Source organism: Symphalangus syndactylus, chromosome 6 (assembly GCF_028878055.3).
Source record: "Symphalangus syndactylus isolate Jambi chromosome 6, NHGRI_mSymSyn1-v2.1_pri, whole genome shotgun sequence".
NCBI classification, from domain to species: domain Eukaryota; kingdom Metazoa; phylum Chordata; class Mammalia; order Primates; family Hylobatidae; genus Symphalangus; species Symphalangus syndactylus.
This window is the reverse complement of record NC_072428.2, coordinates 16,370,770-16,397,999: the sequence shown is the minus strand read 5'-3', so window position 1 is coordinate 16,397,999 and position 27,230 is coordinate 16,370,770. Positions and strand designations below refer to the sequence as shown.

Below are 27,230 nucleotides of genomic sequence, written 5' to 3'. Positions count from 1 at the left end.
GCTCTCATGGACAACACATTTCAGCAGAGGTAGACAACTCCACACATAAAAACAGACATCAGATAAGGGTTCTGCAGAAAAGCTTCAAGTCATAGGAGGGTGCCTCTAAGTGCCTGTACAGTTAAATGCCACTGGATTTCAAATGAAAATGACATGAATTAATTTCCTGAGAAGAACAAAAAGAAAAGGAAAGTCAAGAAAAACACAGCTTCTGGTAACATAATATGTAGATTAATGGCACCCACTGATTGACTGAAGTGTCCAAAAACACGCCTTTCAGATATAAATGAAGCTACTGAAAGAGTTTGGGGTTTTTCTCACTCTCTTTTATTCAAATGAAATATTAACTGATAAAGTCAAGGTAAAATTAGTTTTTCTCAGTATCTTTAACTTCTTCTCTACCTCAGAAGCTACTCTTTTAGATAAGAAAGTCTAGTGAAAGAGGGTAAGATTCATTCAAAGGCATCTCATTGTACCAGAAATAAAATTAAAATACCTTGTACTGACTTATAAAATCCTCTTTTACCTGGCTTCAAATTCTCCACTTCTTTTAGACTTTTAACCTTTTTTTTTTTTTTTTTTTTTTTTTTTTTGAGACAGAGTCTTGCTCTGTCGCCCAGGCCGGAGTGCAGTGGTGCGATCTCGGCTCACTGCAACCTCTGCCTTCTGGGTTCAAGCGATTCTCCTGCTTTCACTCCAGTTCAGATCCTGAGCACTCCTGCCTCAGCCTCCCAAGTAGCTAGGATTACAGCTGCGTGCCACCATGTCCAGCTAATTTTTTGTATTTTTAGTAGAGACGGGGTTTCACCGTGTTAGCCAGGATGGTCTCAATCTCTTGACCTCGTGATCTGCCCGCCTTGGCCTTCCAAAATGCTGGGATTACAGGCATCAACCTTATCCCACATTTCCTGCCCTAGCACTGGCCTCTCCAGGCATATGGGCATTCTTTTGGTGCTCGAATAGGGCCATGGCCCTAGCTGTTTTCTCTGCCTAGAACATTCCCCTCTGCTCTTTGCAGGCACTGATATTTTTGATCTTGTAAGAGAGGTCATCCCTCTCAAGCAACTCAAGTGGCTACCCCATGTCTATTGCAACATTTTAATTTTCTGCAGAACCCTTATCTGATGTCTGTGTTTATGGGTGGAGTTGTCTACCTCTGCTGAAATGTGTCGTCCATGAGAGCAGACCTTACTTTCCTGTTCATGGCATATAGTCCACTCATAGAATGGTACCAAGCACAGAGCAAGTGCAAGTGCAGCAAATTTGAATTCATTCAAATTGTTGAATGAATAGCTAAAATGGTAAAAGTTAGATCTGGAAATCAACTGCATAATATTGATAAGAAGTCGAGGTAGAGATTTGAGAAGGCAACATGCTGTTTCTGTAGCAAATATTCTGGGGTCGCTCCTAAGTAGGTCTTAACTGAATGATGACTATGTATCCAGTTATATTTACATTTGTCAAATACAAAAAAGAAGGAAGAATATATGTTCTTAACTTCTAGCCACACATAGACAACATTGGATAAAAGCCTGGGCTCTTAAGCCTAGCACCAGAAGTTTGAGTATTGGCTCCCTTATGTCCTAGCTGGGTGACTTTGGTAAGTTATTTAACCTCTCTAAGCCTCAAAGACCTCATCAATAACCGGTTACACCTGTTCTACAGAATTACAAAGATTAACATGAAGTAATGCAGAAGAATAGTTAGCACTCATCCAATAAGTTGCTGGCATCCAATAAGCACTCAATTATTAGTCATATTTGCTGCTATTAATAAACGTATGATACCAAGTTGTGCGTTACTATGGGTTCTCTCTTCTACATGTGGTTACTTGACCAACCAGGTTGTTTTTTGGCTCTCCCTTAATGTAGCAAATGTGACCAACAAAACAGAACTTCGGCCCATTCTCTTTGAGCAACTCTTCCTTGGTGTCTCCACCTATGTCATTCAGCCAGACTGCCTGACTAGAGTTTAAAGTCACTTTCATCAATATAAATTTATAGCAACATTAATGTTAAAACTATTTTTTGGAAGTATATTAAGGAAAATGTCATTTTGTCCTTATCTTTCCTATAAAGATTTAGTTATTGTATCTTTAAAAAAGTTAGCCTTTTTCTCTTCCAAAGTGTCAAAAGAAATCTCAAAATATGGTGTGACCTTGAACTAATTGCTTTCCCTTTCCGTGTCTCAGTTTGTCTGTTTTAAATAAGTCTAATAATTCCTAACACAGCAGCTGCTCACTTCATGGTAGTGAGGTGAAAATTAGTTTCTCATGTTCAAAACCAGAGTCACCTTCAAAACTGTCCCCGATACACACCCACACATTCATTTATGTGCCGGGTTCTTTCATTCTCACGTGGGCAAATGGTATGGCATGTGTCCCTTCCTTTACACTCTACCTGCTTTCACTCCAGTTCAGATCCTGAGCACTCTTCCCATCATATGCTCCTGCCCCAATCCAACCCACCGATGGCTAATACATAGTCAAAAGCACCAGCCGTCATGCAAAGCAGCACGGTCCACTTATTGAGTGTTTACTCTGTGTCAGGCACTGTGCTCAGGACTTCATGTGCACTGTCATTTCACTGTAGCTCCAATGATTGCCACGCCCACGTTCAGAGACTCTCATTAGCTACATGCCTATATCCCCATTCATTACCCTTTATGACACGGCCCTAAGCTTGTACTGCCATTCACTATTTAATGATCTTGGGTAAGACATGCTATGTGATCTCAAAAGATCTCAATTCCTCATCTATAAAATAAGTGAAAATAATAGTACAACCTCACAAGGTTATCACGGTTTTTTTTTTATCTGTGGCATAATTGGTATTTCAAGTTAGATATCTATGTATCTATGTATCTATCTATGTATCTAGCTATCTATGTCTCTATCTATCATCTATCTATCTAATCTATCTATCTATCTATCTTATCTATCTATCTATCTAACTATCTAATCTATCTATCTATCTAATATCTATCTATCTATATACATTTTTGTTTTTGTTTTTGTTTTTTTGCTTGGGGAGGTGCCCTAGGTCCTGCAGGATGTTTAGCAGCATTCCTAGCCGCTACCCACTAGATGGCAGTAGCATCCTCTCTTCCCCACTCCACCTCCTCACCCCCCATTGTGACAATCAAAATGTCTTCAGACATGAATAATCCTCTCCTCCCCACCGCTCCACTAAAAACCGCTAGGGTATTGGGATGAGTAAATTAGATAGTTTTAAATACTGGACATAAACTGTCCCTTTCTTTCTTTGAATGATTGGGAGAAATTTGCATGTTCCCTATTCCCCAGCATAATAGAATTGTGGCTCCCAAGATTAGTCCTGGATTGTCCTGCCCCCGTGCCTGTGTAGCTCTGTCTACTGCGACACTCTCCCACCCAGCTTCTGCCTTGCAAATGCCTATCCATCCTCTCAAATTCTTTTTCCTAGGGGAAGTTTCCCCTAATTCTTTCCAACTGCATGATATTTCTCCCTCTAAATACTTTCAAATGTCATTTTTGTTCAATCACGACCTTTGCCTTCTGCCATGTTGTATAGTTATGTATATAATTGTATCATCTCTCCTGTTGAAACTGAAAACTGCATGAGAATGAGATTCCTTTTTTTGTGTCTTTTTAGCCACCAGATAAATGAGCACAGTTGCTGGCATATATTAGTTGCTCATTAAATGTTTGTTAAATTTTATTTAAGACACAAACGAAACAAATGACTTATTATAAGGAAATGACTAAAAATGTTAAAGTAAACTAAAAAAAAGTTGGAGAATACAAAATTAAACTTATCTCCAGATGCTTGTTGAAATAGTCAGATAATTGAGCCAATAGAGGTTTATTGTTTAAATTATTCATGCAACTGCCTTAATTCTCTGTTTCTCTTTGCACATGTAGGAACAGCTGAGAAAGAATGATAGTTGTCATTTGAAAACTATTAAGTGATTTGCCTACTGATGGAGTTTGTATTCTTTCGCTAGAAACAGAATTTATCAAATAAAGGAGGTACAAGCAAATCTACATTATTGCTTTATTAATCAAAAAAGAGAGCCAAGGAGGCACTGCTAGTGTGGAGTGATGGCACTGAAACTGAACCTTTCCCCCCCCATCTCTTCCTGTGGTTTCAGAAAACAATCACACTTTCTCCCCCACCACACATACAGTTGTTTGCTATGGCAGGTGCAATTCTCTTTTCCCGGAGAGTTTGAAATCTAGCCAAGCTTATGCATGGCCGCTGATGTATGATGCAGTTGTGATAAAGTAGAAGAGAAACTGATCTTCAATTTGGGAAACATGGATTAAAGATCCAACATTAACACTTCATAGCATTGTTAATATGTTATATTGAATAATGCCTCCCCTCAACCCCCCAATAATGTCCATATTTGAATCTCTGGAACCTGTGGCTATGTCTCGTACATGGTAAAAGGGACCTTGCAGGTATGGTTAAGTCATAAGTTTTGAAATGGGATATTATCCTGGATGACCTGGCGAGTCCAATGTAATTATAAGGGTCCTTATAAGAGGAAGGCAGGGGATCAAATACCTTATACTGTCAGTTAACTTAATTGCTGGGCAAGTGACTCAAGACAAGCCAACCACAAACTTTTTTTCATGGACTATAAGAAGGGAGAAACCCTTGATTCACTGAGGTGGCCAAAATGATGGAAGGTGAATCCGTAGTTTGGGAATTTCATTGCCACCACATACGAAAGCCAGCCCGAAAAAAATGTCAGCAGTGAGGGAAGTAGAGCTATGAGATTAAGAGTGATAGATTCTATGTTTCAGCTTATTAGGTATTGAACATCTAGATCTAGTCATACCTGAAGCTACTCTGGTTACATGAGCCTATAAAATGTACATGCATATGAATCATAAGAATGGACTGCACCATCCATATTTCTACCAACATTCTGTTCATGATCACACAGGTATTCTCTAAGAAGTATGGAACTTTCTTTACAGCTCACTTCCACTCCTTCTGAGCCCTCACCAGTCACCCTTAATGGTTTGTTCACACCAATACAGGCTGTACTGTAGCATATTCACAATTATGCAACCATCACCACAGTGTCATTTTAGAATATTTTATCATCTGAGAAAGAAACTTTGTACCATTAGCAGTCATTCTCAAGTCCTCATCCTGCCATCAGTAAACACTAATCTACTTTCTATTTCTATAGATTTTCTTATTGTATATTCAAATTGATATAGATATATATCCACATCATATTCATATTCAATATTTCATATAAATGGAATCATACCATGTGTGGTCTTGTGTGTCTGGCTCCTTTCACGCAGCATAATGTTTTCTTTTTTTTTTTTGAGACGGAGTCTCGCTCTGTCACCCAGGCTGGAGTGCAGTGGCGCAATCTCGGCTCACTGCAAGCTCTGCCTCCCGGGTTCACGCCATTCTCCTGCCTCAGCCTCTCCGAGTAACTGGGACTACAGGCGCCCGCCACCACGCCCGGCTAATTTTTTTGTATTTTCTAGTAGAGACGGGGTTTAACCATGTTAGCCAGGATGGCCTCGATCTCCTGACCTCGTGATCCGCCCGCCTCGGCCTCCCAAAGTGCTGAGATTACAAGCGTGAGCCACCGCGCCCGGCCAAGCATAATGTTTTCAAGGTTCATCTATGCCATACCACATATCAGTATTTCATTCCATTTTATTGCCAAATAATATTGTATTATATGAGTATACCATATTTTATTTCAGTTATTATTATTACAGGGTAGAATATTTTTGAGTGAACAGGACAGAGAAGAAAGGAGCAGAAGTGTATTTTTTTTTTTTTGAGACTGTCTTGCTCTGTCGCTGGAGTGCAATTGCGCAATCTCAGCTCACTGCAACCTCCACCTCTATGACTCAAGTGACTGTCCCACCTCAACCTCCCAAGTAGTAGGGACTGCAGGTGTGCTTTACCACGCCCAGCTAATTTTTTGTATTTTTTGTAGAGATGGGGTTTCACCATGTAGCCCAGGTTGGTCTCAAACTCCTGAGCTTAAGCGATCCACCTTCCTCGACCTCCCAAAATGCTGGGATGACAGGCAAGAGCCACCACGCCCCACCAAAAGTATGATCTTAATGGCTGCTCAGGCCCCCAGAAGCAGCAAGAAGATATGTTTGACTAGAAAAGGGAAAGGATGGTTGAGGAGGGATGCTGAACATTCTGTGGAAGCATGCCAGAGGCCCATCTTCTTCCCTCCTGCTGGCCCTGCCTGGAGTCAGGGGAATAACAGGTGACTTGCTCATCCTATATGGAGGCAACCTAATGCAGAAGAAAGTACTGCCTTCTTACTCACTAACTCTGTTAGCTTGGGAGAGTCATTTAAGTCCGTGAAGTATCAGTTTCCTCCAATCATCCCCCTACTTCTCCATTTATTTCCCGCAGCCCTATTCTTACTTCATGAATAATCATGAAGATCATATTGTGAAGAGTGTAAAAGTATTTTATAAATTGGAATATATTTTCAAAAGTACAACAATGCTTCAATAGAACAACGTGCTAGAGGCATTTTGAAATTCTTTCTTATGAAAGGAAAATGCTTTTGAGGTCCTTGAATTCCTTAGGAATTCATAGGTAAATAAGGAATGAATCAGAACCCCCAAGTAGCTATTGTGGTTAGTTGAAAACGGGCCCTAACAGACTCTGATGCCCTTCCAGGTAGCAGTCTATCTTATTCATCATCGTACCACATTGCTTGCCACAATGTATAGGCTATAGTAACATCAATAAACCTATTTTATTGAAGGAAAATCAGAACTCTCTATAATCGTGCATCAATCGGTACATGCATGATTTGTGTGCTGTATCCTCCAATCATCTTTATTAAAGTAACAAAAAGAAGCACTAGCTTAGCTTAAATTTAATGAGCACGTACTATGTGGCAGACACTGTGCAACACTCGTATATGCATTAACTCACAACAACCACTGCACCTCCTCAATAAAGAATTCAGGGGTGACAGAAGTAATATGTTTTTGAAGTTTAAAAGCTAATTTTCAATGCTGACTGTATGCTGGTTTGATTTAAAGTCAAAGCCTTTAAAAGGACTTTGGTTTACTTTATTTATTAGAATTAAGCATAATAACTACATATTATCTCATTTCCAAAGACTGGGTCCTAAAGAAGAATCCAAAGAGTTTTGTTTTGTTTAGGGTCCATTTGAAAATAGTTTGAAAACCATATGCATTAATTCTGGATGTGATACACTGTATGGCTCACCTGAGGTGGTTCTTAGTTCAAATTATAGTTTTTAAAGATACTGAGGATTCCTTAGATCCTTTGTGTCATTATCTCTGCCAAAACAGAAAATGTCTCCATATTCTGTGCAACCATACTTTATCTTGTCATTTTTTTCCAAAACTTTTCAAAACTCAACTCATCCATAAAATCTTCTGTGATCAAGGCGGAAGCCACCCAGACATTCTGTTAATATCCTCAGTGTGATTGATATTTCTCTCCTGCAGTATGGCAAGATAGCATATGCGTATATGGGCAAGCGTATATATCTTTATGTTAATGTGCATCTGTTCCTCTTATCTCTACCATACTATTAAGATATTAAGCTCTCAGGGCCTGTCTTTGTTTCCCTTCACAGAAGACAGCATTTATTCTCCTGGGTAACCCTAGTGCCTAATTTTGTGGCATAATGTACATGTTCAATAAACGTGTACTTAATGAGTGAGTGCTCAATGAGGACAATGACAACATTGAGAGAAAATCTCTTTCTGTACACAGAGAAACTAAGATCACATACAAACAGAAGTTCTAATAGTTTGCCTTCTTGGGCATTTTATTTTTAAGTATTCTCAGCTGAAATATGCTGTGCAACAGCTGAGATTTAGCAGGTAATTTTTATTTCACCTCTGTTTTCCAAAAGGTTGCCACTTGCCAAATACACCATACTTAAAATGTGCTTTTCCGACCGGGCAGGGTGGCTCACACCTGTAATCCCAGCCATTTTGGGAGGCCGAGATGGGCGATTCACAATGTCAAGAGATCGAGACCATCCTGGCCAACTTGGTGAAACCCAGTCTCTACTAAAAATACAAAAATTAGCTGGGCGTGGTAGCATGTGCCTGTAGTCCCAGCTACTTGGGAGGCTGAGGCAGGAGAATTGCTTGAACCTGGGTGGTGGAAGTTGCAGTGAGCCAAGATCGTGCCACTGCACTCCAGCCTGGAGACAGAGTGAGACTCCTTCTCAAAAAAAAAAAAAAAAAAAAAAAAAGTACTTTTCCCCTTTCATGTACATTACAGTGCTTTATGGTTTTGTATGTCTCAGTGTCTTAAAGCTATGGATTTCACTTATGTCTTGTTATTTATCATAGATGTGGGTTAAGGCCAAAGAAGAGAACTCAAGATGAACAATGGAGTCCTAACTCACCAACTCCCTTCTGTTGATATATAAAAAAAAGTTTGAAAAATTTAACTTCTGAGTTGTGTGAAACTCTTGCTTGGTTATACTTTCTGTCAGTTTCTTTGAATTATTATTGTTACCTTAATCGATAACAGTAACCATAAATAAACAATAGAGCCACCAATGCTTGAAAAGATTTGAGTCATATTGCCTAGATTTTAATCCCATTTCTACCTTCTTTCCATTTGAATGATCTTGAACAAATAAGTTATTTAGCTTTTGTCTTCCTCCTTCTTTGAAGTAAAGGTGAAAAGAGTGCTGTGAGATAATTCATGTAAAGGAGCTCAGTTCCAGCCATGTGCATGGGAATTTATTCACATCATTTATTATTACCTGCCATTATTTTTAGGATAGTGGTATTGATAAGTAGACTGGCTTAAGTAAACTCCTCCATGAACAGATGTCTTCAAGACCTTTTAAAAAAAGGATTCCTAACCCTTCACAGCACCAACCCAGTTTTATCCAAGAATGCTAAAAGAAAGGCAAATTCAAGGGAATCCTGAGCTATTGAGGGGTTCCTGTCTTAGTCTTATTTGCAAAGGGATTTTCCTTTACCTCTCAGATACTAACTACTCCATGAATACGGTATGGTCACGGTTCCAATAGTCTAGCAGAAGGATAGTGTCAACAATCTCGATGAAAAGGTAGTCAGCTTAACCTGAAAGACATTTATTCGAGCATTTAATTGCTTCCAGAGATTGGACAGCAGTTACATGAAGGCTCAAGCTCTCCTAAGCAACATCTTGATACCTTCACTGACCAGGTGCCCTCTCTTTTGCACTTTACAGGCTTGCAGAACTGTTAAGTCCATCATTTTTGCCACTCATCCACTCCTTTCACTGAGACTCAAATGTCTATCACACCGGAAGTGGTCTTAGCTTTACTTTACTGGTGAATGGCAAATATATTATTGCCTTTCCCTTTCACCATCCTCAAAGTCTCTTTTCAGTCTCTACCTCTGGACATTACAGCTCACATTCTTTTTGTTTTGTCCTATTTGTAATTGATCAAATAGATCAATTATTTGTAATTGATCAAATGTTAGTTTTTACTTCTCGCCTCCTCCAAGGCCTTTTACCATGTTGCTGGCTGCTACAGCCCTTCAATTCTATGACTTACAACAACAGGCAGGAGTTATTATCACTGTTATAGATTAAGGCAGAGGAGTCATGATAACATGAAAACATGACAAATTCACAGGGCCAGCGAACAGAATAGAGAACCCAGAAATTAATTCACATATCTATAGCCAACTGACTCTTGACAAAGGTGTCAATAACATACATTGGAGGAAGGGCCATCTGTTCAAGAAATGGTTCTAGGTAAACTGGATATCCATATGCAGAAGCATAAAACTAGACTTTTAAATATTCAAAAATCTACTCAAATGGATCAAAGTCCTAAATGTAAGACCCAAAACTCCAAAACTATGAAACAATGAAAAGAAAACATGCATGGAGGGGAAATTCTTTTTTTGTTTGTTTTTTTTTTTTTTTTTTTTGAGATGTAGTCTCGCTCTGTCACCCAGACTGGAGTGCACCGGCGCAATCTCGGCTCACTGCAAGCTCCGCCTTCCGGGTTCACGCCATTCTCTTGCCTTAGCCTCCCAAGTAGCTGGGACTACAGGCGCCCGCCATCATGCCCGGCTAGTTTTTTTTTTATTTTTCACTTTTAGTAGAGACGAGTTTTCACCGTGTTAGCCAGGATGGTCTCGATCTCCTGACCTCGTGATCCCCCCGCCTCGGCCTCCCAAAGTGCTGGGATTACAGGCGTGAGCCACTGCGCCCGGCCCACGGGGGAAACTCTTTAGCACATTGGTCTGGGAAAACATTTTATGAATAAGACCTCAACAGCATGGGCAACAAAAGCAAAAACAAATAAATGGGATCATATAAGACTAAAAGCTTTTGCACAGCCAAGAAAACAATGAACAGAATGAAAAGACAACCTACAGAATGGGAGAAATAAGTTGCAAACTATTTATCTGACAGAGGATTAATATTCAAAATATAAAAAGAACTCAAACATCCTGACAGCAAAAAATAAAAAATAAATAAAAAACAGAAGGCAAAGACAAAAACAAAGCAAACAATCTGAGTTTTTTTTAAAAAGGCTAAATGATCCGAATAGATATTTTTCAATAGAAGGCATACAAATGGCCAAAAATACATGAAAAAATGTTCAACCTCACTAATCATCAGGGAAATGCCAATTAAAACCAAAGTGAGTTATCATCACCCCAGTTAGGATGGCTATTATCACAAAAGAAAAACAAAAAAACAAATGCTAGGGAGGATCTAGAGAAAAGAGAACTCTTATACACGGTTGGAAACGTAAACAAGTACAACCACCATGAAGAAAAGTATGAATGTTCCTCAAAAATCTACAAATAGAACTGCCATGTGATCCAGCGATCACATGACTGGGCATTTATCCAAAGGAGAGGAAATCAGCATAAGGAAGAGACATCTACATTCCCTTGCTTATTGCAGCACTATTGGCAATAGCCAAGGTATGGATTCAACTCAGGTGTCCAAAAACAGATGAATGGATAACGAAAATATGGCATATATACTCAATAAAATACTATTCAACCGTAAAGAAGAATAAAATTCTGTCATTTGCAGCATTATCGATGGAACTGGAGGACATTATGTTAAGTGAAATAAGCCAGGAACGGAAAGTTAAATACCACATGTTCTCACTCAAATGTAGAAGCTAAAAAAAAGTTGATCTCATAATAGTAAAAAGTAGAACAGAAGATAGTAGAGTCTGGGAAGTGTAGGGGAAAGGGAGATGGGGGAGATTTGTTAAAGGATACAAAATTAAAGCTAGAAATGAGGATTAATTTCTTGTGCTTCATATCACTATCGGAAAACTGTAGTTAACAAAAATATACTATATAGTTTCATAGAGCTAAAAACAGGATATTGAATGCTTCAACAAAAAGAAATAATAAAGGTTTGAGGTGATGAATATCCTAATCAATATATATTATCTGTATTGCAATATCAGTATATACTCCCAAAATATGTACAATTATTTTGTCAGTTAAACAAAATTGAAAAAGTGAAATACCGCACAGACAGGAAAAAATGAAAAAATTAAAAAACCCAATACAGATTATAAAGGGATGGCGTGTGTGTGTGCATGGGTGTGTGTTTTAGAGGAGGAAGAAGTCATTTTTATCCTTTAAATAGCTTTTGCTTAGTTTGCAATTTATTTTATTATCCTAGTTTATGTACCTACATGTCTATTTCTCATTTTGAAACAAGGAAATGTTACCCCCATATAATACTATTATCTAGATATTTTTCTACACATATAAATGCCTAATATATGTAATATATAAAATTAGTGATGTCACATTTACATAATTTCTTGTAATCAGAAATTTAAAATTAATATTACGAATATATTCCCATATCTATACATTCAGAGCAGCAGCAGCATTGTGAAACACTGTATAGTGTTTCATTATATCAATAAACTATATAACACACTCTATTTTTAGTTTTTTAAGTTGTTTCCAATATATTGCAACTGCTTATAATACTCTAATGATCGTGCCTGTAGACACGTCTTCATTTGTCCACTGATTTATTTGCAATCTTAGAAAAGGAAATGGCACATTTTAAAGACATTTGAATCACATAACATATAGGTCTCTGAAAGGGTTACACCAAATTATACTCTGAACAGCAGTTTATAAAAATGCTCTTTCTCTAAACTCTTACCACTACAGGATGTTTTAATTTGGTTTTAAATTTAAAGAGCAATGAGGAGGATCCCACAGAGCTTACAATCTCCCTGAGTAGGGCTACATCAGGTTTATGGTGTACAGATTTGTTAACCAGGACCGAATCATGGGAATGTGGGCATGGTTGTTCTATTAGCAAGAGCTCTATGAATTAGATCTAATACCTATTTTAGCCACTACCAATATAGCCACATTTCAGAGAAAACTCAAACTGGAAAAAGTCTATGCATTTTTTAATCAAAAAAAATTCCCACATATGTGATAATAGCAAATATTCTTTCAGTTCTCTTTAGATTGGAGGCAATAATATTGTCTCACTTGAAATTATGTAACTCATTCTAGACATTGGGGGAATCCAATTTATAGATATGTTTTCAGAAATAAGTAGAACTCTATTTGTTGCTAAATAAAAATGTCCATCATAAAGTAACAGCCACCACAACTTACTCATGTAGATGTCTACTTTTTGTGAATGAATCAGAAACCTGCCAAGGCTATTTGGAACTTTACTTGTTCCAATCTGTTGCTTTTTCCAGTTAATCAGTTAATGACCTTTTGGAAGACAATAATTCTCAGTCCCTCTACTAGCAAAAAGAAGACAGAAGTAAACACCAGTAGGGATATGGCCAAATCCTATTAGTATAAATTCAGATAGGACAAAAAATCTGCATGACAATGCTTACAGGCAACAGAAAATGAAGAGTTATGATAGTTAATCAAATGAGTGGTTGTATTTTCTGATCTCTAGGTGTTTAATAAATTTTCACAAAGGGTTCTTGGAAAATTTCTCTGAATATCCAAACATTCTGTAGAACTTGTTATGCATTTGTTTATCATATGCATGACTGTAAATATCATTAGAAGCTTCATAAATCTCAAGGCAAAATTAAACTTAGAATGCTTTCACTATGATTTGATTTGGTTAAGCTGTGATTTGTGGGTGCCAGGAAACCAGATAGCCTTGAATTTCTGAGATAAACTCTTTAGGATAGACTTATTGGGGATCTATATAGCTTTAAGTTACCAGGTTTTTAAAAAATATTTAGTTCCCTAATATGCTAAAAAAAAAAGATGTTATAAAGGCTGTGGGAAATGGGGAAAAGGGAGAAAACTGGGATTTACTCATTCTAAATTAGATGAGCAAATGTATATTTTGGAAAATAATCTCATACATTCATAATTAATGTAACCATTTAATCGTTTATTCAACTAACGTTTACTAAAATTCAATGATGCAAACATCTTTTATTGAACTTAATCTGGGGAAATTCTGGGGTCTTCACTAAAGGTCCTAAATCAGGGTATTTTGTTTTTTTTAGGAGCAGGACATCCTACTGACTTAGGACTACTCTATTCCTTTTTAAATATTGTTGTTTTGCAAAGTATTATTGGATTTGGCTCTTTCACAGCAGTCCTAGTGTTTCCATTTCCTTATTATTCCTCATTCTTGTTTCAGCACAGTATTTTAATTTTCTAGGGTTAGATGTCCCTTTGCATAATGGGTTATACTTTCCACAGGATCTAAGTATAACTTAGTATCCAGACTGAAATCTTAGCAGAAGAATGCCCTAGCTTGAAATTCTAGAGCTGACAATAAATTAAGTATCTGTCCTGTTTTTCACCAATTCATACTTCACTGACAATTGTAGCCATGCAGGCAAGTTTCTCAATGTATGCATTTGTGCTTATACTTCCTGAAACCCATGCCCTTCTATGTCTTTCATCAAGATACTGAAACATCTCTCTGCATGTCTCTTGGTTCATCCTACCTGTTCCTTCCTGAGATCACCTTCTCAATTACTCTATTAACTTTACTTCCTTCATGGTTTGATTAGTTCACGTATGGTTTTTGCCACTCATTACCAAGTTACAACACTATGCTACTTTTTTTGTTTAAAGGTAGGGAGCAGCTTATCTTAAATCTAAAGTATTCCCATTCCATTCTTAAGGGGAAAGATGAGAGAAACCAGGCACCTCTTTCAGAGAGCAGAAGTCCATATTGTCTGCAGCAGCAGCAACCTGGTAGCAAGGAGTAGTCTCTTCTTTTCGAAGTGAACACAGGCAGGATCAGAACCTTTATTCATGTAACCATACATTTAAGCTTACCTATTAGCTTCCGGAGGTATACGTTTTGAGTGTCAAATTAAAAATATTGATCAGTCTAGTAGACCTTTGGTATTCTTGAAAGACATACGCGAGAACATCGATAATAATCAATTTCCAAACATCACTATACTCATCTATGCCAAATAATATCAAATATAGATATCACCTCCCAGATAGTAAGCCTATTTTGTTTTCAATGATTAATTAATCCTTGTAATATATATTTACAGTGGTGTGGTCAATCCGGATGCTTGCTCTTTCTCTACAGAAGCCACAATGGTCTAATTTATTATTATTACTATTATTATTTTGCCTTTACTGCTCCAGTCTAGTCAAAAGGACAAATCAGCAAAATTTGACCAAGTAAAATGATCAAAATAAACCAAACATTTTTTGGAATGAAATGACCTTCAATCTTAGATGATGAAACACAAATATGAAAGGAGCAGGGTTCATTCATTACAGAGGCAGCATCTAATGGAGAATATTGAGTCAATCCTGCTACCTTCTACAGATACTTGGCTTGGTTCGCAGTCTTGAACCAAGTCCATTATTTTCCTTTCTTCAAGCTTATGATTCATTTTTATATTTTCAATACATTATATTTCCTTGGTTTTGTTTTTACCAATAAATAAATCCATGTACACGGGTTGTTTATTAAATTAGTTTCAAATCCTCATTGAGACAAGTCCACTGAGGAGTTAGCTAAGCCCATTTACTACCTAAACTGTTTCCTCCACCTGCTCTTTACAGAATAACTTAACAGTATGCCTCAAAAATTGAAAATTACTATCTGCAATGGGTTTTTATTTTGTTCAAAAATAAGTACAAACATGAATGTTAGTAGTCTACTATATAGTCATCTGCTCTGTGATAGCACAGACAACATGTCTATTGCGATTCTGAAAATACATGACTTCTAATAGGAAGGTGGAAAAAATTTTGCCTAGAACATTTCTTCTTAAAGCAGGGAAAATCTCATTCCTGTGACTGCCTCCATTACCCAGGAGAAATTATCTTCGTGTGCTGCTAGGTTAAGAAAATCCTGATGCAACCTCTAAAGAGCATTTTTCCTTTTTGGTAGGTCTCTCCGATCCTTCAATGGTAACAGAAAAAAATACCCCTTCCCCATTTCTATTTTTTTTTCTTCCATATGAAGGAAACTCCATTATAGCAGCTCTTCTAGCCTCTCTTTAACCCCTGTTCTCTTCCTTCTTCTTGGTCAGTAGAGTTGCTTATTTGATTTGTGAACTTCAAAGCAAGATTTTGTCAATCACAGTTTAACCCATTCTCTTCCCCTTCATCTTTACAGCGGGCTACTTGAAGGAAGATACACTCAGGTCTGCTGCTCCACATTAGAAATTTCACAGGGCAGGCTGCCATGTTGGGAGAGCCTGCAGTTGCCACACACTTCTTGGGCCTGGATGGGTAAATCTTTCTAATGCTGTAGTTAAATGTTAGGAAGTTCATTTTTGCCACATGCACTGAGATGTTATTCTCAAATATTAACTGCATCCTTAATAAAAGCAATGCCTGGTTTTCTATTTGTCTATTTTTTTGACTTAGTGAACCTCACTTTGTTCTGAACTAGAGCAGCTAGAATGGAAGCCCCTAAAGAATAGGTTAGTGTTATTTGGAACTTACCTTAGTAAAATTTCTCCAACAGGTATTGATCTTCCTGAGAAAACTCAAAGAAGTTTAATAAGTGCTCTGGATTTCTGCAGATACTTCTTTATACCTGGAGGAAGATAACATAAATATCATATTTTAAAATCATGCTATACAAGTGAAAACAAATTTAGTGTTAGACATCCCTGCCTGTTCCATTCCCTCAATATAATTTAGTAACTTAAAATCACAGAATGTCTTTCATACGTGTGTGTGTTACATAACTAACAAATCAAGACATGGGTAAACTATAGCAAATATGTATATGTATATATGTATATGTATTATATATATATACAATATATAAATATATACATGTATCTATTTGATTTAGTTTACCAACTCTAGATTTATTAGTCTTTCATTTGTTAATGTCATTGCATTTTATTGAAATGTGTCATATGAATTTCACTGGAAAGTATTTTTATCTGTAAATAGCTTATTGTAAATAAATTTAAAAGACTTCCTGCCTTACTTCTTCCCTCTGGCCATGAGCTAAAAACAATACAGATAATTATCTGTTTATTTCAACTCTAATAGTTGAAACTGACATTAAAAAAATAGAAAATGGCCGGGCGCGGTGGCTCACGCCTGCAATCCCAGCACTTTGGGAGGCAGAGATGGGCGGATCACGAAGTCAGGAGATGGAGACCAACCTGGCTAACACAGTGAAACCCCATTTCCACTAAAAATAAAAAAATTAGCCAGGCGTGGTGGTGGGCGCCTGTAGTCCCAGCTGCTCGGGAGGCTGAGGAAGAAGAATGGCGTGAATCCGGGAGGCAGAGCTTGCAGTGAGCCGAGATCGCGCCACTGCACTCCGGCCTGGGCGACAGAGTGAGATTCCGTCTCAAAAATAAATAAAAAAGTAAATAAATAAATAAATAAATAAATAGAAAGTATACACTGTAATTTACAGATTCCTCAGTTTGATATAGCGTCACAGAAAATAAGTAAATATAGACATTGGATTGAGAATTAGAACTGGATTCAATTCATAACCCTGCCATAATTAGCCAGACAATTTTGGGCAAGAATCCAAAACTTACTGCATCTTAATTGCTCCACATATAAAACAAAAAGCTTCGTACAAAATTGCCACTAAGGACCCTTCCATCTTTCAAATTCCATGATAATTTTCCTTCTGAGGGTATGTTTTGATATGGGTAGAATGATCAGGAAGATTTTGCGGAAGCAAAACTCTCATGCTTAAATAAAGCCTGAATTTTTATATACTTATATACACCAATTGTTAGCTTCTCTCTCGAGCATGAGTTATTTGTAGGTAAGTTATACTAAGGTGGTTGTAATCAATGAATTTGAGATTCATGTATTACTTGAACAAAAATTAATTATCTACCTGACGGAGTTTAGTACAATTTTATTTTTAACTCAAAAGATTAATAACTCTTTGGAGCCTAATGACCAGTAGGTCAGTTGTCCATCCTTCAGCTATCCTGATGTGAAGGAGAAGTTGAAATTCTGAAGGGACTGGGGAAACCACCAACAATATGGAAGATAGCTTACAGAATTAAGCATGATATGATGATTTTTTTCCGCTCATATATCTTCCAAGGAAAAAGGTATTTTTGGTTGAAATATTCATATTTAATTGGTTGTTGTCTTGCAAAAACAATACATTTCCTAAAACTGAAGGGTTGAGTGATAGCTGGAATTACTACTTGCAAAGCTAATTTTAAAACTGGCATATCAGATTTGTTTGCTACTATTATTAGAATAAAGGAAACTAATTTAAGCTTGCATTATACTTCTAATGCACTGGGCTAATCTCTCTACATTACTGTACAAATTAAGCTTCATAACTACTCTATAAAAATGTGGATTATAATTCTCATTTTACAGACTAAGAAACAGAGGTAAGGATGTTTAAGTCACTTAAACAACTTAGTTTAATCCAGAAAGAGGTAAGTGGCAGAATTGGCAAGTCTGTTTAATCCTCAAGCCTATACTTTTTCTTACTATGAACGGTGCTATGTATCCTGGCACTACAAAGCTTGACGGCTACTTCTGGGCCAGTACATATTCAACTGAAGAAGATGCTATCAGATCGATTGTATCTTAGCCTCTGAATGCATCAGTTGATATTAATCTTTTCATACCTGACTGCCTTGCCTAATTTCTCAGGAATCTGATTTTTGCATTCCATTTCAATTATATGTTCAGGGGAACAAAATGATGCCTCCTCCTTCTTTTAATCTGAGTTTTCTACTTGGTATTTAATAAGTTTCAAATAAATTTGTTTATACCAGTATTCTTAGCACAGAGAACTGGGCTTGGTGGGGCTACCTGCAGGGACATAGCATCAGATAAGAAGTACTACAACAGGTGGTTGTGAAGAGAACAAGGCAGGGGGTTTGTTGATTAGAACAAAGTGAATCATATTATATAGATTCAATAAATGTGGGACTGGAAGGGACTCACCAATCGATTCGCTAAATATTATACTGCACAGGTGAAAGGAGTAAGATACAATATGTTCATGAACTAGAAAGCAGGTTTTAGGATTTCATCCATCTACCCAGCTTCTCGATGGTAGCACTGAATCCTCAATTGTATATTTATATTGCATGTTTTAAAAAAGAAATTCACTTTTTTTTTTTTTTCTGAGACAGAGTCTTACTCTGTCACTCGGGCTGGAGTGCAGTGGCGTGATCTCAGCTCACTGCAACCTCTGCCTCCTGGGTTCAAGGGATTCTTCTGCCTCAGCCTCCCAGGTAGCTGGGATTACACACATGTGCCACCATGCCTGGCTAATTTTTGTTTTTTCAGTAGAGATGGGGTTTTGTCATGTTGGCCAGGCTGGTCTCAAACTCCTGACCTCAGGTGATCCACCTGCCTCAGCCTCCCAAAGTGCAAGGATTACAGGTGTGAGACACTGCGCCCGGCCAAGAAATTCACTTCTCTAGGCTTCAATGTGTCGATCACATTGTGCAGTTTAAGACTCAGGGAGCATAGGTTACAGAAGACCCTGGGGTCAGACAGTCTAAGGTCAGCAGCACCACTTCCTGGTTGTAGATCTTTAGAAAAGTGGCTTAATCTTTCTGTGGGTCACTATCCTAATTTGTGAAACAGGATAATGAGAGGTCCATCCGTTTTATGCTGCTTTGGGATTTAATGAGGAAATTTCTATAGGGTACTTTGCATCAGGGTCTTTCCCAGAGTAAGCATATACATAGATATCCAGGTATTGTCAGCATCCTCACCATCATAATTTATTTTGTGTGGGACTAATAAAATGGAACATCTTCTGTAAATTGTATTTTCCCTTGGAAATATAAATCTCAATAAAAAGAGATTATGACTGAAGTACTAACGAAAGAGACTAAAGTAACCAGCATTGTCATGGTAACTTTATTTTACTCACCAATGAAATGAGAAAGACACAAATCTCTATACATGTTTGAAATTAAATGTTCAATACCCTAAAATAATAGACTTGGAAACGGATCTTTTTGCTCAGAGCAGCCTAAAGCAATTGCACTCAAAGGCAGAAGTTCTCACCGCTTCTCATAGCTAAACGTTGTAACTAAAACAAATGATTTTACGTGACAAAAAAGGCGAAAGTTCACTTGTTTTCTTAATTATAATAAGTTAATGTGAAGGAATGTCCATTTGGACCCCGCTGTTAGAAGCTCAGTTATGCAATATTCATATACAAACAGTTCCAAATCAATACAACATGTTTTAAATTTACATTAACATTTAAATTAATGAGAAGCTCAATGTGAATTATGGCACTTTGGATGTTTAGGACGACGTCTCTTCTTGCCAACTTGGAACAGAGTCTATTGACTCACCTTCATAGTCTCATAAACAGCTTCCAGACTTCATGTATCTTCATTGCCAGCGGATTTTCAGACTGATGAAGGGGCCATATTGACATCACCAGGGAATAATGTTGGCCCTATCCACTAAAGTTATAAAATGCAGCTAGCAAGTGAACATACCTCTGAAGGACAGTTTGCCACAGATTATTCTCATGTCTGGGGTTGCTTTAGAATTAGAGCTTATTCCTTTTTTTTCTCTTATGGATTTTTTCATCAAATATTTCTAGAGCACCTATTCTGGACAGAGCACTGTGCTAAAAGCAACACAGATCCTACCTCAAGGAACCCACCCGCTATTGCATGAGGTAGTAACGTATATAAACAATTATAGAATAATATGACATATTCTATGATAAAACAATTTATGATTTATGTGCTATCAGAGGTAGCTAGATAAGTCTGAGGAGAATCAAGGACAACTATCTGAAGAAATGAGGCTTCAAAACCAAGTAAGCATTAGTTAACTAAGGAAGTATAGAAGGCCTCCCTAGTCGGAGGGAAGATCCTGTAAAAGAGCCTGACACCTTCTCTTCAATGAACAAGAAATTCAGAATGACTAGTGTGAGAGGTGACAAGTATGTGTGTGTGAGTTTGTGTGTGTTTAGTGTGTAGGTACACATACTCACATAGAAGTGTGAATGTAACAAATTGACATCCATGATTAGGCAAATTAATGAGCTATCTCATATGTCATGGTAAGGAGTTTGGACATGATCCTTAAAATTATGCAGATGCAGAAGTTCTGATGGATTTTAAGCAAGCTTGATTCTAAAAGTATTGATCTGGCAATAGTGCAGAGAATAGAAGAAAGGTGAGTGGTTTTTTCCATAATGGTGAGCAGTTTTTTTTGTCAGATGTCAAAAGAGGCCTTAGTAAATCCACACTTGAATTCATATGACATCAGATGTAAGACACAGGTAGCGGAGAATGTCATAGAAACTTAGCAATTCCAAATCTCATGGCGTTTCTTTTGACGGCGAAATGAAATGGACAATGAAAGATTAGAATTAGCAGTGCTGTATCTGAGTTCTACCACCCTCACTCATTTGCAAAAAACAGTAAGTTGAGCACTAACTATGCACCAGGGATAGCATTAGATCCTGTGACAGAGTAATGAACAGGCTAGGCAAGGTCCCGGCTCTCAAGATATCTATATTTTCTTGAAAGCATGAGAAAGAACAATTCTTGAGACACACTTATTGATAAATGAGACAGAACAATTAAGTAAATAAAAATATTTACAGATTAGGGTAAAAATTACGGAGAAATAAACAGGGTGATGTGATGATGACAAGGATGGGGTCAGACAGGGTTGCTTAACTGAAGAGCGTAAGCTTTGGATTGGGGATTCAAATCCCAGCTCTGCCATTTCTCTATTATGTTGTGTTGGCAAGATCTCGTGCCTCAGGTTCCTCGTCTGTAAATTGAAGCTATATATTCCACTTCATAGGCTTATTTTGAGGACTAAATGAGTTAATAAATACACAAAGATCATCCCAGTGCTTAGCAAATAGAAATGCTCAAAATTACTATTAGTATAGTTGTAGTTACCGTTATTACTTATTATTATTACTCTTCTATGAATAGATTGGCAACGGAAGGACTAGTTGAAAGGTGAAATTTGGGCTTAAACCTGAAGAATGAGAAAGAGCCAGACATGTGAAAAGCCTTAGGAAACATCTTCATGCCATTTCCTAACAAAGCCAACAACAGTGCAAGATTTCTGAAGTGACTTTAATGTTAAAATGTGTTCAACTTATTAGAAACTACTTCAGTATCATTATGTAAGTTTCAGCTACTTTTGCTTTGACTCCAGGAAAGGAAGGGGTCACGTATCTAAATTAAGAATCCAGGCCAGGCGTGATATCTCATGCCTGTAACCTCAGCACTTTGGCAGGCCAAAGCTGGAGGGTAGCTTGAGTCAGGAGTTCAAGGTCAGCCTGGGCAATATAGCGAGACCCCATCTCTAAGAAAAGGAAAATAGCCAAGTTGGTGGCACATGCCTATAGTCAAAGTTACTTGGGAGGCTGAGCGGGGAGGGTCGTTAGAGCCCAGAAAATAGAGGCTGCAGTAAGCTTTGATGGTGCCACTGTTCTGCAGCCTGGGCAACACAGCAAGGCCCTGTCTCAAAAGAAAAAAAAAAAGAAACCATATTTGCTAGGATTATATTAAAAAGTCATGTTCAAAAGATAGCTACTAACACTTATTTTTTCGTTTTTAATCAACACCAGGCAGCTAGTGATCATAACTAATATCAGAAACTGTCATTTTCCAGCAAATAAATGTGTCAATGATTGGGGTGATAAATAGCCTTTATTGGTGAAATTAATGGTGTTCAACATATATGGATTGACAAAGATATATTTGAGATACTACTCACAATTAGATTAAGACTATTTAAGAATCTGGTGAGGCCAGAGGCATGTATCTTTAAGTTAGGGATGACACCCAAAGCTTGATCTGTAACTAGTTCTCTGTCTAGCCATGGGTGAGAAGAACATTGATTGATCCAACCATGAGGTTGGAATGCTTTCTGCTGAAAGGTGGCATTTGGAAAACCTAAAAAAAAAAAAGATGGAATTTTGTTGCACTTAGGTTACAAAAACTGTTGCTTGCTTGCTCACTATTGAAAGCATGTTTGTCTAATGAATCTTTGTGTTTACCAAAATTAAGTCAGTGACTTACTTTAGTATAACCTAGTACCGAGGGCATAACTAACCCTCACCCAGAGGGCTCAGGCTTCTTTGGCAATTATTATTTACCAAAAATAAGTCCGGCTGGGCGCAGTGGCTCAAGCCTGTAATCCCAGCACTTTGGGAGGCTGAGGTGGGTGGATCATGAGGTCAGAAGTTCAAGACCAGCCTGGACATGATGGTGAAACCCAGTCTCTACTAAAAATACAAAAATTAGCTGGGCATGGTGGCAGGTGTCTGTAATCCCAGCTACTCAGGAGGCTGAGGCAGAGAACTGCTTGAACCCAGGAGACAGAGGTTGTAGTGAGCCGAGATCATGCCACTGCACTCCAGGCAAGACCCCTTCTCAAAAAAAAGTCCACATGCCTGTGTGTTGTGCAGGGCCAAAGAAGCTTAGATCAGTTTGCAATACTTAACCTGTCCAAGAACAAACAAAAAACCATTGCTTCTGGAGTATGATAAAGACGTTGCTAGAAATTGAAATCAGAGAGCTAGACAGAAATCAAACAATGCAGGAACTTGCAGCTCCTGTCAGCATTGTTGGATTTCATTCTCATTGCAATGGAATCTTCTAAGATGTAAGTCGAGAGAGCCACTGATCTGAGTCTTTTAAAGATGATAATAACCAGTGTGTAGAAATGGATTGTAAAGTTAAGATTGAGTGTGGAGAGGAAAGTTCAGGAATATTTCAGAAGTCTAGGAAAGAGTGATACAGGTTTCAAACACAGCTGTAGAAATGGACACAGAAATGTAGACTGGTTTTAAAATATATTTTGGAAGAAATCTTAATAGGATTTGCTTGTGGATTAGAAGTGAAAAATACCACAAGAAAAGATTCAAGTCTAGGACTGCTGTTAGGAAATCTTAATGCTGAATGTGGTTAGTTGAGGTGGTCTATGTTTGAGAGTTGAGATGCATTCTTATCGCTAACAGGAGCCTCTCTCAGTGGCACAGAAAGAAATGTAAGCTTCCTGTTGACTTCTCTGAGGAGCCATGCGGAAATCTGCCATTTCCAATGACAGGGCTTTCAACAGAGGCTGCTTCTGGAGAATGCATGCCCTTTGGAGTCACGTGAGATGCCTTGCTTACATAGAGAGGCCATTTTTTTTTTCATAAATAAATAAGAAGATCTAAATGGGAAATCTCAGTGTTTCATATTTATTTCAAATTCATTGAGCCTTACTGTTCGCTTGTAGAAAATGAATGACCAAGAAAAGGGCCTCTATTATTATCTGCTATCAGAAAGAAGTTGATATTAATTACACTTGATCTTAGCCAAAGGCTGAGAAGCGATATTCGTCAAAAGCTATGGAGCTTCAAAATAATCTTGGATTTGAGTTCAGTGTATGAATATGTTTTCATAGTCACTGATTTAGTCAGTCAGTCCATCTGTCAGTCTGTCAGTCAGCCATTCCCTTAATAAACATTTACTATGAATTAGCTATGCACTGGGCCAGGTGTTGGTGATGAGTCTTTTATAACTTCTGCCTGAACATTTTTGAAATTTTTAGTCTATTAAACACCAACAAAAAATATCTCAAGCGGAGTTCATAAAACTGGTTTCACTACACTCCACATTGACTCTACAACTATTGCAAAAATTAATAACAAAACAATAAAGTTGATTACTTTTATGTTGACCTATAAAAACTTTACATCATTTAGAAAATCAATAAAAAAATTTCATTTATGCTTCCAAATTCTAATTGTGAATTTGCTTGAGATTTTTTTAAAGAAGGGAATTAATCACTATATAAAAATAATATCATGATCTTTATACATGTTAACAAATATGTAACATAGACAGTGACAGGGTTTGTACACAGACATTACTAAAAGTGAAATATTTTTATACATATTTTAAAAGAATTTGGTTTGCATAGTAAGAACTAAAATGAGAACATTTATACCCAAACTTGATATTCTACTCTTCCATGGCCTGTGAAGGGTTGGAAAGATAGCTCAATATTCTGTGCCACAACATTTTTATCTAAAGTGGAATTAAATCTATGTAGCCACTTTATCCTTACTTATTTTAACATGAGAATTAGAAGTCTGGTGTCTAGGAAGCCTGCTAGGCTCTCTGTTTTTTATTTCAAAATAAAGAGACCACATCATTACCATCACCTGAAGTAAAAAGAAATCAAGAGATGAATTGCCTAAAAGAACATATTCACGTCATTATCAGTTCAATGGGACAGTATGATACTTCCACACATTGTGTTTTATTTTCATATTTGCCTTTAGCTGTTGGAGACAACTAAAGTTGTTGACAAGTTGCATGTATATTTTAATCCACGTCATCATACTTTTTCTGGGACTTCTCTAAGGCAGGCAAGAATAGTCAACCATTGGAATAAGTCTTACTGGATTAATATTTAATAATTGAGGTATTGTACATTTCCTGAGGATTTATGAGCAGGTTAAAAAATTAGTAATCTCACAAGTACTTCGGTGGTATCACTTTGTAATTTTCTCCCAGAGAATAACTTTGATAATCATTTCTGTCATAATTTAAAAATGAAAGAGAAGTGATTATCGGTTTAAATACAGAATATTTTATGGGTTACTTGCATTTGGAGTGCTCAGAGACTAGTGGTTTCCATTTAGACAATTCATAAATGTGAAAAAGGTAACTGGATAATAGCAGCATGAGTGGGGTAATCCCCAAAACTTTCTGCACTAAATATATTAAATAGCTTCTTTTCAAAGACATATTAATATATTTTAATGATTTTATGATGCCACCTTAGTAACTCAAAAAGAACAAACACTACCACAAATAAAAGTTTATCTGTCTGTGGGGGAAAATTGAGACCTCTGTGGTGAGCCGAAAAGTAGGCTTAGTGCAAATAGACCGTGAGTGAGTGACAAAATGCTACTCTTTATAAGTGGGGCTGATTCTGTGCTCCATACGCTCTCATTATGTATTCTGCTAATAGCACAAGGAAGTGAAAATAACAGTTAGTTCTGTAAAGAGCTGGGTGCAACATTAAGATTTAATTAAACCTTGTTTTACTTGGGCAAGCTAGTCATGCAGTGATGTCACAGGAGAACAGAACCCAACAGTCTGATGACTAGTAGCAAAAAGACATGTAGCTGAAATGCCAGTGCACATAGCTAAAGTAAACAAGTTGAGGGGAGCAACGGAAACAGTGCTGTAAACTGAAACCATGCCACATGAGTCATGCTGGAAGGATGTGAGGGTGTTGAGTCTGCAGAAAGCAAACAGACTTTGAGACGACTGGGCAGGAATCAGGGTTTCTGGGTTGTTCTGGGAAAGTGTGATTCAAACTCCTTTGTGTACCTCATGGTGTAGAACAGGAACCAAAGGGAGGGTTGACAGGAAACAGGAAATGCAATTCCAGCTCAACACAAAAAAATTCTACCTGTCAAAACTATCCAAGAGTAGAATAGACTGTTGTCGAAGGTAATCAGTTTATAATGATTTGAGGTATTCAAGTATTGATTGCATAAACACTTGGTAGTTACTTTCTCTTTTTTTTTTTTTTGAGATGGAGTCTCGATCTGTCGCCCAGGCTGGAGTGCAGTGGTACAGTCTTGGCTCGCTGCAACATCTGCCTCCTGGGTTCAAGCGATTCTCCTGCCTCAGCCTCTCGAGTAGCTGGGACTACAGGCACGTGCCAACACACCCAGCTAATTTTTTGTATTTTTAGTAGAGATGGGGTTTCACTGTGTTAGTCAGGATGGTCTCTATCTCCTGACCTCGTGATCCACCCACTTCGGCCTCCCAAAGTGCTGGGATTACAGGCGTGAGCCACCATGCCCGGCTGGTAGTTACTTTCTAACTAGGTATAGTGTCATTCTCAGAATCCAATGAGCCATACCAGCCTGGTGTTAAATTAATGAAGAAGAGGTAGTCAAATTATGAATCTATAAAAATTGCAATTACTTACATAGTAGAATTTGAGGTGGTGTGATACTCATTTTATCTGTCAACTTGACTGGGTTAAATGATACCCAGATAGCTGGTAAAACATTATTTCTGGGTGTGTCTGTGAGGATGTTTCTGGGGAAGGTTAGCATTAAAAATGTAGCTATCTCACTTATAAAAATATTATTTTTAATTAACATATAATAATCGTACATATTTATGGGATACAGGGTGATATTTTGATGCATGAATACAATGTGTAATGATCAAATAAGGGTAATTAGCATATCTACAACCTTGAACACTGATTATTTCTTTATGTTGGGAACATTTGAAATCTTCTTGTATTAACCTGTTCTCGCGATGCTATGAAGAAATACCCAAGACTGGGTAATTTATAAAGGAAAGAGGTTTCATTGACTCATTGTTCTGCATGGCTGGGGAGGACTCAGGAAACTTACTATCATGGCGGAAGGCACCTCTTCACAGGGTGGCAGGAGACAGAATGAGCCGAACAAAGGGGGAAAACCCCCTTGTAAAACCTCGTGAGAACTTACTCACTATCAGGAGAACAACATGGAAATAAACAACCCCATGATTCAATTACCTCCCACTGGGTCCCTCCCATGACATGTGGGGATTATGGGAACTACAACTCAAGATAAGATTTTGGGACACAGCCAAACCATATCACCTCTCTTCTAGCTATTTGAAAATATAAGATAAATTACTGTTAACTATAGTGTTATAGAGCACTAGAACTTATTCTTCCTATCTTGTAATTTTGTATCCATTAACCAATTTCTGACTATTCTTCCCTTCCCCATACCAGA

At 37.6% G+C, this 27,230-nt stretch overlaps 1 protein-coding gene across 4 annotated transcripts in view; it reads right to left on the bottom strand.

Annotated features, from left to right (window-relative positions):
• LRRC4C (leucine rich repeat containing 4C) overlaps nucleotides 1-27,230 on the bottom strand; it is a 1,375,811-nt gene that overhangs the window by 195,687 nt on the left and 1,152,894 nt on the right. For all 4 annotated transcript variants that reach the window (XM_055281880.2, XM_055281877.2, XM_055281879.2 and 1 more), the window contains one exon: nucleotides 15,941-16,034. The gene's annotated coding sequence lies outside the window, so the exon portion shown is untranslated. The remainder of the gene's footprint in view (nucleotides 1-15,940; nucleotides 16,035-27,230) is intronic.